The 6,790-nt window shown below is 32.1% G+C and overlaps 1 pseudogene; it reads left to right on the top strand.

The window, feature by feature from the left end:
• The first annotated feature begins 357 nt into the window (after positions 1-357).
• LOC149004648 (ras-related protein Rab2BV pseudogene) lies at positions 358-5,237 on the top strand (annotated as a pseudogene).
• The last annotated feature ends 1,553 nt before the right edge of the window (positions 5,238-6,790 follow it).

The following is a 6,790-nucleotide window of genomic DNA, read 5'->3' on the forward strand; positions in this document are numbered from 1 at the left end:
ATTTTTGCGAGATGCTCATGGAAGATGTGAGTAGCATTTCAATAGAAATTCCGGAGAGTACACGATTCGGAAGAGTCCAATCCGAAATTCTTCGTGATTCTTCCATCAATGAGACAGTACCTTGAGTCTACAGCTTAGAAGTTCCGTCACCTCTGAAAGACATACACCAACTTTGCGATCGATTATATTATGGAAGCAACATTCATCTTGTCTTCTAACGAAGATGGTGAGCCATCAACATTCGGGCGATTGATAGCTCGAAGCGTCACTTTGGATGGCCTATGCGAAGAACTAGAAGCTCTTCATAAGAATAAGACGTGACTTTACCTTTACCCACGGAAGAAGCCCATTGGTAACATGGGTTTACAAGATCAAACGAATGTGATGATCAGTAGCGGTTCTGCTGGTGATCGGTATGCTCGAAGAAGGTGTTGATTTCCAATCTTTTCTCCGTGGTTCGACTTACTCTTCCGATAGTTCCACTTTGTCTCATTTGATCTACATCTTGGCTTGATGTCCATTTCTTCATGGAGATCTTGAAGAAAAATCTATATGCTCCAACCGAGGTTTTGAAGAACCAAAACTTGTTTCGTTGAACAAATCTCTATCCTTAAAACCCAGATGTTGTATAAGAGATTTGTTCCTTCATATTGACCTTGGATACACGACTTCTTCAGCCCTTGTCGTTTCAGGTTTGGTGATGATGATTTCATCATTTTCTTTGTTGTCGTGTTGTTGGTGTCCCCCAACAAAGATCGGATCGTGAATTGGCTCGATTGGCTGATTTGATGAGGATCTGGACCCCCAAGTTCTGGGATGCAAATTCACGGCGAATAACGAAGATTTGGCTATCTCAGTTACTTAAATCTTCCTTCAATATCAAGCGCCAATTTCTACTCCTCTTCTGTTAATTTCAAGTTATCCTCAAGTATGTTCCTAGCTGGCGAGGTGGAGATGTCTCTCCGTTCATCCATGGAGTCTTTCCTATGATTGTCAAACCGGACATTGCACTGCTGGGTGTTTCCTTCATCCCAGCATTGGATTATAGTGAAGGGATCCTAAGATACATTAAAGGACCTTGATCTCTCTTGTTTGGAGGATCTTTTCTTCAGGTATGTTGTTCTTTTCGATCTTGTAAAAATCCCTCCTTGTGTTTACATTGCGGCTTTGTATCTAACTCACTTTCCTTCTCCTTTCCTCCGCTTTAAAGCTCGATAGGTTCATGAAGACTTCCCACGAGTTCTCTTGTATTGTCTCGTGCCTTGCCTTGTCCCTTTTCATTCCGACAAAACACATGAGTACAATATCATTTTGTTCTGAGTGGTGAAACGGGTGGATATCAAAATCCACACGAAAGAGACCTCATGCATTCAAAGCATCATCCAAGTTCATTTGGTGCGTCCTTGTTGGCTGTAGGCTCCTTGTTGAGACTAGTGTGGAGATTGATTGGTTCTCAATCTAATCTCCAAGTGGGAGATTGTTGTAATATTAGTCCCACATCGACTGATGTGGGAATATGTGGAGAGGAAGAGGCTATAAAAGAATGCCTCTTCCTTCTTCTTTAATCATCCCAAATATCTTCTCTCTTGGATATTTCTTTATTTATAGTGGAGTTTTCTCTCTTGCCCATTTATTATTGTGTCTTTCTTTTCTCTTAGTTGTTATTATTGTGTTCTTCTTTTCTCTTATTTTTTGGTTTTTTTTTTTTGGGGGGTTTTTTTCACCCCCGGGGGGCCTTTATTTTGTTTCTAAAAATGAGGGTAATGTCATATTTTTTAACTTATTAATTTTAATGAAACGCAAAATAGACATTACATATTTGATGTTAACAACCACTTAACACCATTAGAAGTGAAGGGGGGCAATAGTAATTTCATAAAGAAAGATGTTTGATTAGTAATAAAATCAAAGTACAATGGGCAATAATAATTATAACTTTTTTTTCTTCAAGAAATAGATTATTCATGATTGAGGATAATAAATAATCATACAAAAATTACATTAATAATCAAAATGTTTGCGGCTATTGTATTTAGTTATTCTATGCATTTAGTTATAATTCAACACAATGATTTTCAATTTATCTTTTTTTTTCTGAAGAATATGATTGACATACTGGAGGAAATTGAAATACAACTAACAAAATCTATTTATACTATTTATTTTTAATTAGTTGAATGATTTTCCAAATTCTTCAATTACAAAATCTAACGTATTTCAATATATAAATTAGCTGAATAAAGTTATAAATTTGCAATGGTGGAGTACAATTATATTGAAATTGTTGTGGTATAAACTTGATTTGATAAGATGACTTTATTTATATATATAAAGTAAAAATTTATACGTGCAACTATATATAAGAAAAAAATGAAAGAAAAATATTGAAGTATAAATTTGAAAAAAAAAAAAGAAAAAAAGAAGATTATCATACTAAACAGTAATTTATCTATGAATTTCAAAATAATTAATTGATATCTATAACATCATACATTCTATTCTTAATGGTATTGTTTAACTTAAATAACAATAAAGTTGTTATTTCATTCACATCATTCTAGATGTTCATTTGGATATGGTTTTATAATTATTTGTTTTTTTATATTACCTTTTAAAAAATTACCCAATTGTACGGTATTTCATTATTTTATTAAAAATATATATATATCTTACAAATATCAAGATTCGTATCTTAATTCATATTCTATTATTATTAAAAAAAATACAAAGAATAAATAAAATGAAATGAAGTTGTTTGGTCAACAGCAAGAAAGGAAGGATATGAATAGATTATGATAGAAAACAATGAATATAGATTCAAATTTAGGAAAAAGATTTTAAATTATTATTATTAAATTTTGAAATAGAAAGAATTTAATAAAACTAGGAGAATTTTTTTAAGGCAATTAATCTATCAATAATATTCTGATATTTCTAATTAAAAATAAATAAATAAATAAATAAACGAAACTCAAATCAGAGAATGAGATAAATCCATAAGAACTTATTTCTTAAAAATAAAAACTAATCGAATTTCAAATAAGGAAATTTGGTTTCTATAAATATAAATTATATTAAAAAAGAAATTTTTCAGTAAAAAAGTGAGGAGAGTTTTTTATTTTATTTTTTAATTACCATTTATGAATTTTTTAAATTGTACTCTATTTCAGTATTTATGAAGAAAAGAACATATCTTAAAGAATCTCAAGATTCCTATCTTAAACTATATTCGAATAGTATGATGTGATATGATAGAATTTGATTTTTTGGGTAGAATATTAAAGATTGGATGGATTGATAAAAAAGGATTGTGGAATTTAATCAAAAGTTTTTTTATTAGGGATTAAATCGTGTTGGATTTAAAATAACAATATTTATGAGTTATTTTGTATAATATATAATTTGAATGAAATTTTATTTATTAAGGATTGATATAAGACAACGAAATTAGTGGAAGGAAATTCTCTTTCCTAATTTTAATTTAATTTAATTTATAAATTAAAATAAATGAAAAATTACAAAGAGTACCAATAATTTGTAAGGAAAAATAAAAAAAGATAAGAAAATTAATGGACAAAATATGACATTTGAATAAAAATAGGATAAAATAGTAAAAGAAAAGATTTGCAGGGAAAGAGGAGTACATGGTTCTCAGTTCCTTGGTTCTAAATTCCATAAGTATTGTTCAAGATTTTGTTTCAAAATTTGATTGCAAAGTATTTAAATCTTCTTGAAAAAAAAATAAATTTGAATGATCTTTCAAATGATTGTTGTCCCCTACAAATATGGTTTAAGATAGAACTACTCAGCTTTTCACAAATACCAAATTGTTACACATTCATTACTTAGCTTTTCGCAAATACCAAATTGTTCCACATTCTCACAAATTCTGTGAGAATTGTACTTAGTAAATTATTATTGCTGTGACGTGGGTTATTCTTTTTAGTGCTCGAGAACTTTACCAAATAGGCAAAACATGAGCATTTTGGGTGTACTTATTTTCTGCCATGTATTTGGTTTACAAATTGAAGTGTCACATATTCATCTTCGTCTAGTACCTCCACAATAGATTTCAGTACATTTTCTTATAAACACTAGTAAAATTACAAGTGAGGATCAAGTCAATGTTATACAGTCTGATTTGGGTTGTTGGTTCTAGCCTTCTAGAATCAAAAAAGTATGAAAGAAAAGGTTTGCAACAAATGTTATGATTGCATTAATTCATATAAGAAATTTTATGGTTTTGTTCCAAGAATAAATTAAAATGGTGAGTTGGTGGATGTCCTTTTGAGTTCATTAGAAAAATGTATGCACATCCTCGAAAAAAAATTGAATGCAAAGGAGTTTTGAGTTTGGTTGCAGTTTTAGAGGTTCTTTCAAGTTCTATTTAAAGCAGATTTATTAATCATATTTAATATTAATTATCAAATGTTATGTATTATATTACAATTACATACCTAATAATAATATCCAATTAATTAATGAGTTTTCTAGGTGTCTTAAAAAATAAGACATAAACATTTTTTATTTAGTTCGTACTTTTATAATAGTAGTATAGTATAGTATGATGTTTAATCAGCAATTCAATACTTAACGCAGTGAAGTCTTCGGTTCTCTGAAACATCTAGATGGAAAGAAGATCAAGTTACAAATAAGGAATATTGCCAGTTAAGAGAGATTTCGTACCATCACCACTGGTTATTACAAAGGTGCAGTTGGTGCTCTCTTGGTGTATGACATAACAAAGAGAGAAACTTTTGACAATGTATCGAGGTGGCTTCGCGAAATGAGGGATTCCACAAAATCCGACATTGCCATCTTGCTGGTAGGGAACAAGGTTGATTTACTACACTTGAGAGCTATACCAGAGGAGGACGGATAGAGGAGGACGGATGGGCTTTGGCAGAGAAGCAAGGACTCTCATTTATTGAGACATCAACATTGGAAACATACAATATTGAGAATGCTTTCCGAACCATTTTACAGAGATCTACGATAAAGCACTAGCAGCTGAGGAAGCAATCAAGTCAACCACTCTTCCAAGTCAAGATACTAATAAAGCACTAGCAGCTGAGGAAGCTGGCAAGTCAACTAGTCTTCTAGGTCAAGATACTATAATCAATGTTGCTGATGCACTTGAAAATAGGAACAGTAAAAGTTGTTGTTTCACTTGTAGAAAAAGACTTATCAGTCTAAATGATCAATGTTTTGCAAAGACTGTTCTTTGGGTGTTTTAGAAATGTAGAAAATTTCTACTCGTCTAGAGACAAAAAGGCCATTGAGAATTAATTAGAATTGGGGGAAGATTAGAAACATTTTGTCCCCTACATCATACCTGTTGAATATGGTAAGAGAGAATTTGTGCATCCCAAAGTGGTTCTTTTCAGCCAACCATAGCTAATGTTTGGAAAAACCATTCAAAAAAATTCCATAACCCAACTTGATCTTTTCAATTGTGGGTAATTAATAGACACTAGAAGAGAAATATCAGACGAGCAGTTACATTGTTTATTTAGTGATTAACATTCTTAATGACCCAAATAAGCTACTTGTTGTTGAACTTAACAATGTTTAAACAAAATAGCAACTTAAAACCATAACTGAGAACATCCGTTGAAGAGAAAATCTATCAATGATTTATTAAAGAGATGAATTGACAGAGTTGGTGGTAGTGATTAATGAGAGTAGTTTGTTCTTAATCTCGAAAGCTCAACTTTCCAGGTTTGCCAATTCACCTGAAAAAGAAAAAATGTTAGATGGATTTCGCATTGCTTCCACAAAACACACGAGGGATTTGTTGAGAGTCACCGACATAAAATAACATTAACAGAGGAACCTTGCATTCAAGACACCTAAAGAACTTTAATTTTCTATTCAGAGAAAGACCCTCTGGCAAAATGGAGGTTGTAGTGCCATTCTCTGTTTTTAACTTGTACTGGTACAGAGAGTTCATCTAAATGTTAAGAGTTTCATGACAAATGCCGTCTAACCTGGTGAGTTTCAAAATAGAAGATCTTGCTTTGGTTGTTGCCTTCATATTGAAAAAGGGTGAAAAAACTTCTGAAAAATTAAAGACAAAGAACAAGGTCAAGGGTTGGATGTAATGTGGGCCATATAGCTGAGATGGATCTCAAAAAGTGTTGTACATGAACAATGTCAAAGGAGGAATCCTAGCAAAAGCCTGGATTCATCAATAACTGAATTCAATCTTCAGCTGAAACGACTAGCCCCCAAGAAACGGTGTTGTCTTTATTATTCTGTTGAACTTAATTGTCTTCATCATATGTGAACTTCTTCCCCCCATCCATACAACAATTTTGTCCGTCTAGAACTACAATGATAGTGTAAGGGAGTTAATACCTGATTTATTCATTATTGAAAACTAATTTTCACATGGTATTGAGCTTCTTTTTTTGGCTCATGCCATTATTTTTTTTATCCTGCCTTTTTTGTCTTTTCCAATCCTTTCGTGAATCTTGTGATGATTTGTTTCTTCTTTGTTCGGCTTTCTTGCTTTTTCTTGGATTTGTGTTTCTGCAAATCTGATTCGCCATGTCTTTGAGTTGCTTTGTTCCGATGCTTGCGGCCTTTGGAGGGTTTTTTCCTGCTTTGTCTTTGAAACTTAATTCACCTAATTATCTACTGTGGAGGGCTCAGATCATGCCATTCTTGTGTGGTCATCACCTTCTAGGTTATGTTGATGGTTCTCTTTTCCATTTGATAGCTTGTGTGTTTTCTGGATTTGTGGATTCAGGCAATGTTTCTTTTGTTGATGCCCTTATTGAGCACT

Source organism: Hakea prostrata, chromosome 9 (genome assembly GCF_041222555.1).
Source record: "Hakea prostrata isolate BN-2017 chromosome 9, UWA_Hpros_2, whole genome shotgun sequence".
In the NCBI taxonomy this organism is placed as follows: Eukaryota; Viridiplantae; Streptophyta; class Magnoliopsida; order Proteales; family Proteaceae; genus Hakea; species Hakea prostrata.